We start from the raw sequence: 11,514 nt of genomic DNA on the forward strand, positions 1-11,514 counted from the left end.
CTTTGACTCTCACTTTGGTGTTGCTTCCCAATAAAGGCTCCTCTTTCTTTGAACTTTCCTCTCCAGTGAACCAACTTTTTTAGTAATGGTTTTCTTCCTTTGCTTTATAGTTTTATGACCTCAACACCGATAAACAATATAGTTCTGCTAAGTTTGTTGTTTATATAAATGGAGCAACATGGCATGTATTGTTGTGTTTTGCTGCATTAATTCCTCATTCTGTTTGTAAGAGTCATTTATGTTGTTGTATGTAGCTAGAGTTTGTTATTCTTCTTTCTGTACAGTGTTCCATTGCATAAAAAAATCACTGTTTATCCATTGGATTTTTGTTTCAATTTTGGGAGGCTATGATGAACAACATTTTTATGGGTTCTTTTTTTAGTTTTAATATTCTATTATCAATGTATATTTATTTCATGGCACTATGTTCTGTGGTGAAAAGGTGCATTCAGCATGAAGCCACTGTGCTCACTCAAATTGGATTGTTTAAATCTAGTTGGAAAATGTGGAGAAAGGATGACCTTGTGGATATCTCCTAGAAATGTCCTGTTTTTTAGAATAAATTGATCTAGTCTCACAAGATATATAAAATGGAGGAGCAGAGAGAAAATGAATAGAATCCTAAGGACTTCTCAGAGTTTTGTCACTGAGATAGTAATCCTCACCATATAGTAACCCCATTTTGAGATTGTATGGGCAGCAATGTAAAAACTGACATATAGAATGAGGCATTCAACTAATATTGATTGAATGTCATGTCTCCTCATTGCCAAGCATTTTACTTGGAGCTGGGCCAATAGCGGTAGACAAAAAAGGTCCCTATTTTCCTGCTGCTATTAGAACACTCTCATCTTTTGACTAGAATCTTCGTTGTCACTAGGTTCTGCACCTTGCTGTACTGGCTGGCACTTGTGAGTGCAACTGAGTTTTTGCTTGTTGAGGCCCCTCCTTCTAGGATCCTTGGTACACTTTTATCCAGTGGACATCATCTTTAATTTGACTTACTGGCATTTATTCTAATATTGCTGTTGTTAACATTCAGGCAAAACTTAGGTTTCCACTTCTACTCTTCCTGCTTTTAGATTAAGATTGACCATCCTTAAAAGGTGACAACTTCAGGCAGTTAATTTTATCCACTTTAGTTTGCCAGCTTAAGCTCTCAAAAATTATTCAATATTCAATCTAATGGAAGGAGGTTTTATTGAGGTGGAAAGCCTAACTCTGCCTCAGTGTGTGAGAAAAGAAGGATTAAGAGAGACTCTATCTCCATTTTTCTATATTTTATTATCTCCAAAAATGAAAATGAAAACAAAAATTCTATTTGTAAAACTTTATGAAGAGCATGGGTACATCAGACATTCTTTTCTGTTTTTTTATTTGGGTCAAAATGTATGAATACATGTGAGCTTTGTAGACATAACAACTTTGAGAAAATTCCAAATAAGTTTTATTCTCCCAGATCAGAGTTTGTCAATGTGTAGTCCCCAGACCAGCAGCGTCAGCATCACCTGGGCACTTATTGGAAAGGGACGTTATTGGGATACATCTCAGACTTTCAGAATCACAAATTATAAGAGGAGAGAAGGGCGTAGTGATCTGTGTTCTAACAAATCTTTCAGATCATTCTGACACATGTTGAAGTTGAGAGCCACAACCCTAGTTAACTACATATAGACTTTTAAAACAAATTTCCTACTGCTTCCAATTAATTAGGAATGAAGATCCATATCAATCATATAGTATAGTGGCTTAAAACTCACAGTAACAGAGGATTCTTTTCATGATAAATTTATGATCATGCACAAGAAGATTCTTTTCATAGGCAATGGAAATCTGAAGAATGGAGATGAAGGGAAAAAAATCAAAGAAAGAAACTATTTGCCTGGAAGAGAGCAAAAGTGTGTGGAGGCCAAGAGCCCAACAAGTGCCCACTGAAACTCATGAACTTCCCCCATAATCAGCTATTTCTCTGGAACTGCAGAGTTCTGTTTTTTATTCGTACGCTCAGTCTCTAAATTTTGGAGTCCTCATTTCTTGTATTCACCTTTTCCTATTTCTTCTCATTTAAACTCCAGTTATTTTTTAAATTAGAACTCCTGTTCTAATTTAAACTCCTGTTATTTCATATATGGATGTCTGTACATGGCGGATTGTATTTTTCAAAAGTGGCTGCATCAAGATTTCCCATCTCATGTGTTCTTATACTGTGATCTTGACTCTTCTTCTCTTGAGAGGTGAGGTCTATTTTTCCTCCCCTTAAACACAAACAGACCTGTATAACAGCTTCAACAAAGAACATATAGAGAAAATGTCTTCCAAGGTTAGATCATAAAAATGCCAGACATATCCAGGTTGCTAGTTTGGGAGATCTGCTTTTGAAACTATGCTGTGAAAAAATTAAAGCAGCCTGGAAGCATGCCCATAATGAAAGAGACCAAGACCTTGACCTGCAAACCCAGCCAAGCTTCTATCCAACAGCCAGCACCAACTTTCCAGCAATGTGAATGAGTCATCTTGATAATGGATCCTCTAGTCCCCAGTTGAGCCACAACATGTGACAACTGTGGAGAGAGGCAGGCCATACCTGCTGAACTCTAACCAAATTACACATTTCTGAGCAAAGTAAATGATTATAGTTGTTTTAGGCCACTAAGCTTTGGAATCTTTTATTATGCAGCTACAGATAATACATTATATTAGCATCTTTGTAATCTCCTGACTTCTAATGTATCTTGCAATCTGGCACACTAAGTTAAGTTCATAATACTACATTACCCAATGAATAATGGTAACTTATTAAGTGTACAGTTGTTTCAGACAAATTCAAAATGACGCTAGGCAACTTTACAATTGTTATACTTCTTCAGTTTCATCATTGATGTATTTACACATTCATTCCTTGAGTAAAATATATTTAGAAATGTTGATTATTATAATAAAATGTTTGAGTTACTGGAGATAAATTCATAAAAAAGAACCAGGAAGAAGAGGAGGAGAGAGGGGAAAAGAAGGAAGAGGACGAGGAGGAAGAGGAGGAGGAGGAGAGATAAAAGCAGATTCTTAACTAAGGCTGTCACACAACTTGAAGATTTTGCAAATGTGAATGGGCATTTTTTTAAATTAGAGTGCCCAAAAGATACATGGTTGTGAGCCATGGAATTTGAGCAATACTGAATTTCACTGAGCAGGCCTAAACCCAAACAAACTGAGTGCTCACACAATGTCTACTGATGACGAGTAGTGAGAACATTGGTTGTGGTATACAGAATAATTATCCCCCAAAATATTCATGTCCTAATCCCAAGAACCTGTAAATATGTTATCTTACCTGGAAACGAGAATTTGCAGATGTGATTTTATTAAGCACCTGGAGAAGGAGAGAGGACCCTGAATTATCTAGGTGGACCCAATAAAATCACAGAAGTCCTTAAAATTGGAGAACTTTTTCTGTGGGTGGTCAGTGGGAGATGCAATCAGCCACTACTGGCTTTGAAGATAGAGGAAGAAGCCATGAGCCAAGGAATATGGTAACCTATAGACAGTAGAAAAGTACAAGGAGATGAATTCTCTCTAGAGGCCCCAGAAAAGAATGTGGCACTGATGACACTTTGATTTTAGCCCCTTGAGACCCATGTTGGACTTCCATGTACAGAATTGTAAGATAAATTTCTGTTAAAGTTTGTGGTACTATGTTATGATGGAGTAAAAAACTAATATACCAGTGTGTATCTGGTTACTATAACTCTCTCTTACTCACTAGAAGACAAATTTTTAGAGGGCTCATATAAAATTAGCATAGGAGAATGGCAAATTCATTTTTCACAGGCCCAGTGCAGTGGCTCATGCATGTAATCCTAGCACTTTGGGAGGCCGAGATGGGCAGATCACCTGAGGTCAGGAGTTTGAGACCAGCCTGGCCAACATGGTGAAACCCGGCTCTACTAAAAATACAAAAATTAGCCGGGTGTGGTGGCAGGCAAACTGTTATCTCAGCTACATGGAGGCTGAGGCAGAAGAATCACTTGAACCCAGGAGACAGAGGTTGCAGTGAGCCGACATCGCACCACTGCACTCCAGCCTGGGTGACAAGAGCAGAACTTCGTCCCGAAAAACAAACAAATTTATTTTTCATGAAATATTTTTACATAAATATTTTTAAAAATAAATAGTCTCAGGCCGGGCGCGGTGGCTCAAGCCTGTAATCCCAGCACTTTGGGAGGCTGAGACGGGTGGATCACGAGGTCAGGAGATCGAGACCATCCTGGCTAACACGGTGAAACCCCGTCTCTACTAAAAAATACAAAAAAAAACTAGCCGGGCGAGGTGGCGGGCGCCTGTAGTCCCAGCTACTCGGGAGGCTGAGGCAGGAGAATGGCGTGAACCCGGGAGGCGGAGCTTGCAGTGAGCTGAGATCCCGCCACTGCACTCCAGCCTGGGTGACAGAGCAAGACTCCGTCTCAAAAAATAAATAAATAAATAGTCTCCCTTTTATATTAGCAATCTGAAACTAAAAAGGAGTTCCTTTATTAAGGTCACAGAGCTCATCATTGTGACAACTAATGATACACCGATGAACAAGATTACTCTTTCTGTAGCAACGACTTTCACGTCAAGAAATGAAGTTATCTAGCAAGTAACATTTTCCAGCTAATAATCAGCAAAATTAGAGAGGCACTTTATTTTTTTTTTTCCACAAATTGATATTTGAAAAGTTTAGGAGAGAGATTGTAGCTTGTCAATATTTATTTCTTCTTATATTGCTACATTGAACCTGCTTCCATTCAATTCAACGAGCTTTTCTGAAATACAAGTTGTGACTTGTTATATAATCAATGGTGTTTGTATATATATATTCAGCCACCTACATACAATATATAATACATATCATCTGAATTTTAAACTGAATTTTTAAAAACAACACCTCTGTTCTTAGACCAGGACACCTTGCCCTACTTTGGAATGGGTATCCTTCACCTTCCTGGGCTTGCACACACCAGGAAGCTATGTACATTTTCAGCTGGATAAGAGCCTATTAATAGAAAGCTGACACTGCTGTGGTTAAAAAAAAAATCAGGTCAGAGATTAATTTCATGAAACCCATAGTCATGTCAGCTAAATATGATCTGATGATCTGTTTGAGGTAGCTGAAGGATGTGTGATCACTCTGTTGTTCAAACTCAAATAAATATATATTTGCACCATGAAATATTTTTTCATTTGTCTAGGAATTCTAATCTTTGCATAAAATCATGCAAATTTTAAACTTCTGCAACAATTTTTGTGCTTAAACATCTTCCAAATAAGACAACTTAGAGAAAAAAAAAAGGTCATCAGAATGTGGGATACAAGAAGATATGACAAGGTGATTAACTGAATTTGTTGAAATAATAAAAGTTAGAAAGAAAAATGTGAAATAAGCATAAAGTTAGGTTTACAGGAAAGCAAGTTGTATCAAATTGACCTGGAAATACCAGATGTTATTTAAAGGGCAGAATATAGACATACCTTTGATGAGGAGTATTAAAAGAAAATATTCAGGAAGGAAAACAACAATAACAACAGCGCAAAATTGTAAGTGGTAAGAAATCATACATACATATTTATACAGCATTTACACAGTATAAATGCATATGAATAAATATGAAGTATACATATATTTGATTTGTGATGCACAGAAGAAAATGTAAAATTAAAGATTTTAATAAATACTGAGTTCCTACAACATATCAGACACTGCATGAAGCACTAAAAGAAAATATTTGATTTCTTTTTGCAAACCTGCTTTATAAATAAAGTGTAATGTATATTATGGATATAATTTTTGTTTTTAAGATGGGGCTTCACTCTGTTACCCAGGCTGGAGTCCAGTGGCATGATCATAGCTCACTGTATCTCAAACTCCTGGGCTCAAGGGATCCTTCCAAGTCGCTACAAGCACAGGCACATGCCACAACACCCAGCTAATTTTTTTGTAGAGACAGGATCTTACTGTGTTGCCCAGGTTGATCTCAAATTCCTAGCCTCAAGTGATCCTCCTGCCTCAGCATACCAAAGTGCTAGGATTATAGGCTTCAGCCACTGCTCCCAGCCTAATTTTTATAGGTCTTTTTTGCTTTGATTATTATGTATTTTTAACTGACACATATTTATGAGTTACATGTGATATTTCCACACATACATACAACGTATAATGATCAAGTCAGGGTAATTAGCATGTTCATCACATCAAATATTTATCATTTCTTTTTGCTGGAAATATTCAAAATCCATTATTCTAGCTATTTAAAATGTGCAAAAAATTGTTGTTAATTATAGTCACTTTACAATGCTGTAGGACAGTGGAACGTATTCTTCCTATCTAGCTGTAATTTTAAATCCATTAACCAACCTTTGGCTATCCTCACATCCCCACACTTTCTAGCCTCTAGTAACCACTATTCTACTCTCTACCTCTATGAGATCAACTTTTATAGCTTCCACATATGAGTGAGAACAAATAATACTTGTCTTTTTGTGTCTAGCCTATCTCACTTGACATAGCTCATCCATGTTGCTGTGAATGACAGGATTTCATTCTTTTTTAGGGACAAATAGTATTCCATTGTGTGTGTGTGTGTGTGTGTACATGTTTTTCAAATGTGAATGGGCATTATATACATACATACACACACATATACACACACATTCCATTATATATATACACACACACAGACGCACACACATTTTCTTTCTTCATCATCTGTTGACGGATAGTTAGGTTGATTATATATCTTGGTTATCATGAATAGTGCCACACTAAACCTGGGAGTGCAGATCTCTCTTCAACATACTGATTTCAATTCGTTTGGATATATACCAAGTAGTGGGATTCCTGGATCAATGGTAGTTATATTTTTAGTTTTTTGAGGAAGCCCCATACTATTTTTCATAATGGCTGCACTAATTTACATTCCCACCAACAGTATGTGGGAGTTCCCTTCTCTACATCCTTGCCATTATTTATTATCTTTTGTCTTTTCGATAATAGATATTCTAACTGGAGTGAAATATCTCGTAATGGTTTTGATTTATATTTCACTGATGATTTGGGATGTTGAGTATTTTTTATCATACACCTGTTGGCCATTTGTATGTTATCTTTTCAGTGATGTTGATTCAGTTCATTTGCCAGGTTTTGAATAACACTATTTGTTTTATTATTTGTTTTTGCTGTTGAGTTTCTTGTATATTCTGGACATTAATATCTTGTAACACAAATACTTTGCAAATCTTTTATTCTATTCTGTTGGTTATTTCTTTACTATGTTGATTGTTTCCTTGACTGTGCAGAAGGTTTTTTAGTTTGATATAATCCCATTTGTCTATTTTTGCTTTTGTTTCCTGTGCTTTTGTCGTCTTCTCCATAAAATCTTTTCACAGACCAACGTCTTAAAGGAATTCCCCTAAATTTTCTTGTAGTTTCATGATTTCGGGTCTTACATTTAAGTGTTTATTCAATTTTGAGTTAATTTTTGTATAAATTTTAATTTAAAATTAAATTTTAATTTAAAATAAGTTTAAATTAAAATTTTAAATACATTTACGTTTTTCAAAAATATTTGACCATTCTGCAGTTATAATATTGATATAAAGAAATATTCTTTAATAAGTGTAATTAAAAATAATTTCTCAAATTGTATTTTTATATATAATAATGTAATAGCATAACAGTAGCTTAAAGTCAGTAGCTAGTTTAAATATTTCTATTTTAGAATAACAGTGCAAGTATGTTTTATTTTCTAAATTTACATTTTGTGTATTTTTGAATTCATATTAAAAGGGTCAATTTGAGAGTTTTTTTTGTTTGTTTGTTTTAATGAAGCATTGTCCCACAGTAACATTCTTACATTCATCGTATGGTGGGGAGTTTGGAGCAGGAAGTGATTTATACATACCTACAGCCATGCCTCCCAAACCTTAACATGCATATGAATCACTTGAGGATCTTGTCAAAAGGCAGATTCTGATTTAGTAGCTCTAGGATGGAGCCTGAGAACCTGCATTCCTAAAAAGCTCCCCAGGTAATGAGGAGGCACTGGTCTTAGACCACAGTTCTGAGTAGCAATATCCTAGAGCATCTTAAAGGGTAACTAGAAAATAACTCTGCTTTGGCTTCCAGTCTCTAGGTTTCAATTGAAATGAATAAAACAATGGATAACCTGTAAGAAAGGACCAGAGGAAGAAGATTTTCTTTTATCATTTATCTTTTATGTGACTGTTGAAAGAATGTATATGAGCCTTTTTAAGAAGGCAAGTTCACAACACTGGTTGTTTGTGTGCCATCCAACTCATATTCAGTGTTTATGTGGTATCAAATAGTTTCAATCCTGCCAAATCTAAAAACAATTTTTTTACCCTTAATGATACTTTTATGATTGCTTTGGAAGGCTTAGATTTTTTAAATGGATATTAATTGTAAGACATTTTATTGCGATGCTTTTAACACTTATATAATATCAATTACCATCAATTTATATTTACTGAATATCATCTGGTGTCTTGTATTAGGTTTGACACTTCTGAATACATTTCTCTCTACAATGCACTGCAAACTGTCTCCATGTTTAATTTAAAAAAAAAAGTTTCAACCAAGCTCTGAATAATTGAGTTCATTGAGCAGAATAAAATAGTTGATTAATTAATAGTGTTGACCTTTAATGGATTAGTGTTGAAAAATATTATGCTCATCTCTCTTTCTGTTAAGAGTGATAAATTTTTAATTCCTTGTAATAATTAGGAAACATAAAATATGCAAATATATGTTTAAATGTACTTATTAATTAAACTGATACCAAATCATTACGTTTATTTTAATTGAAATTGGAAATGTTTCCCAGTTTTAATTTAAGTTGGGATTTTACTCATGGAAAGTTTGGCATTAGCTGACCATTCCCAAATCATGAGTCTGTTTACCGTTGGCACACAATATGAGCCTCAGATTTGTTCAATGCATAAAATTTCCCAATGCTTTGGTAAGTGAAGGATGATGCAATTGCTCTTTGTACTTATTTTAGGTCATTAACCAAATGTACCACTTTTCCTTGTTATTTGATACATCTAATTTTACTTTTATGCTGTAGTTAGTTATTGATTTTCTTTTTTTCTGTTTTTTGAGATGGAGTCTCGCGCTGTCAACCAGGCTGGAGTGCAGTGGTGCGATCTCGGCTCACTGCAAGCTCCACCTCCTGGGTTCACCCCATTCTCCTGCCTCAGCCCCCCGAGTAGCTGGAACTATAGGCGCCCGCCACCTCGCCCGGCTAGTTTTTTGTATTTTTAGTAGAGACGGGGTTTCACAGTGGTCTTGATCTACTGACCTCGTGATCCGCCCGCCTCGGCCTCCCAAAGTGCTGGGATTACAGGCGTGAGCCACCGCGCCCGGCCAATTTTATTTCTATGATGAGAAAGAAATGTCAGGATAATAAGTAGGTGGAATTATAGAAAAATAGAGTTGGAATAAGTTGAATACCACCTCAAACAGTTTCATATTAAGACACAGGTGTTATTCATGTTTAAAAATTATGTTCCTGGAGACTACTTCTAGTCTTTCTACTGTCCCTAGGCAGGAATATGCTTAAACTGTGAGAAAGTCAAAGAAAATGAATATCTAACCTATAGTTAAATATGTCCCTGCACGGGTACTGAATATTTTCCTTAGAAAACTACTTGTGCCTAACCATACTTATATCAACATGTCTTCATCTAAGCCAGGCACAGTGGTGCGTCCCAGCTATATTGGAGCCTGACGCGGAAGGATCCCTTGAGGCCAGGAATTCAAGGCTGTGATACGTGATCATCAGGCATGTGAACAGCAACTGCGCTTAAAAGATGTCGGCTTCTAATCTCTCCTGTTAAGATTTAACACAATTCCTTCTTCTTCTTCTTCTTCTTTTTTTTTTTTTTTTTTTTTTTTTGTCTTGTTTTTGAGACGGAGTTTCCCTCTTGTTGCCCAGGCTGGAGTGCAATGGCACAATCTCGGCTCACTGCAACCTCTGCCTCCCAGGTTCAAGCGATTCTCCTTCCTCAGCCTCCTGAGTAGCTGGGATTACAGGCGCCTGCCACCATGCAGAGATATATTTTTTTTCCCCTGCATTTTTAGTAGAGATAGGGTTTCACCATGTTGACCAGGCTGGTCTCGAACTCCTCACCTCTCAGGCGATCCACCCGCTTCAGCCTCCCAAAGTGCTGGGATTACAGGTGTGAGCCGCTGCACTCGGCCCCCTCTTCTATTTTCAAACTTGAAAATGGCAGATCACCACTATCTTTATAGAGACTGTTTTGTAGAACACTAATCTTAAACATCGTTCTTAGCTTTTGACTTAAGTTGAAAGATTTGAACCAAGAAAAACTTTTCTTCATATACTGTGTATTATTTCCAGACTTTTAGTCATATTAACTTCTTATGCACAAATCTCAATAGTGTGTTTTGGGAATGTGTAGATGTGATATTTCAAACTTTATTATCAGATAAAGCAAAGGTTCTGACTGATCCAAAAATCTCCACCAAACTAATTAGATAGAATGCCAGCCTTGATTCTGTGCTTGTGCTTACTGACTAAATATCAGCTCTGTGTATCAAGAATATTTGGTCAAAAAATTGTGTGAAGAGTCAGACAATCATAGATCTAAAATCCTGCACTCACAATGTGACTTATCCATGTTATCCTTCTGAAATGCAGCTTTTTTGATCTATGATAGAAAGATTACAATGACAGTTCATATCCTATATATACAAAAGTACCAGCACCACCTTATACATAATAGGGCATCATAAATATGAATTTATTTCTTTTATCTTATGTTGATCAAACAACATTATGGGAGCTCTAAAGAATTATATATCTACATAGATGTATGCATGAATCAAACATACATACATAAAATGGATAATACATAAACATTATTTCATTTTTATTTATTCATAATAGTAAAGATGATAATGTTCCTCTAACTTAAGCAGACTACAGTGTGGGCAACTGTTACATTGTTCTTTTTTGCCCTCTCATATCTTGTGAATATAGTGTAATTTTTATTCTACTCAATTCAGTTCTCTTGGTTATTCCAAAAGTATTCGCATTTGCATTTATCAGATTTAGAATTTAAAGCAAAACCTTATTTTCATACATTGAGGTTTCACTTTTCAATTTTCATTCACATACTAATCACATTTTAGTATTTTACAGGCATTATGAAGTTCCTAAGTAAATTACTTCTTTCAGCTCTAAGAATGCTCACAAATGACTAAGGCAAATAGAGTCTTCTCAGAGTTGATTTAGCTTATTGGGGCCTTGTGTGATTTTTCTATTGTGCTACAGTGTTATCACAAACTCAGCAGCTTAAAGGCAGTCTTGATTATCCCACAGTTTCTCTGTGTCAGGAGTCTGGGCGTGACTTAACTGGGTCTTCTACTTCGGGGTCTCTCAAATCTGCAGCACATTTTTAGGATCTGATCTGTTCTCCTAGATGTATTTAGACTCC

General features: G+C 35.9%; 1 protein-coding gene across 23 annotated transcripts in view; it reads left to right on the forward strand.

Moving 5' to 3' along the window:
- Nucleotides 1–11,514, forward strand: part of TRDN (triadin) — a 407,680-nt gene that overhangs the window by 16,157 nt on the left and 380,009 nt on the right. The gene's annotated exons all lie outside the window — the stretch shown is intronic.

Source organism: Macaca thibetana, chromosome 4 (genome assembly GCF_024542745.1).
Source record: "Macaca thibetana thibetana isolate TM-01 chromosome 4, ASM2454274v1, whole genome shotgun sequence".
Classification (NCBI taxonomy): domain Eukaryota; kingdom Metazoa; phylum Chordata; class Mammalia; order Primates; family Cercopithecidae; genus Macaca; species Macaca thibetana.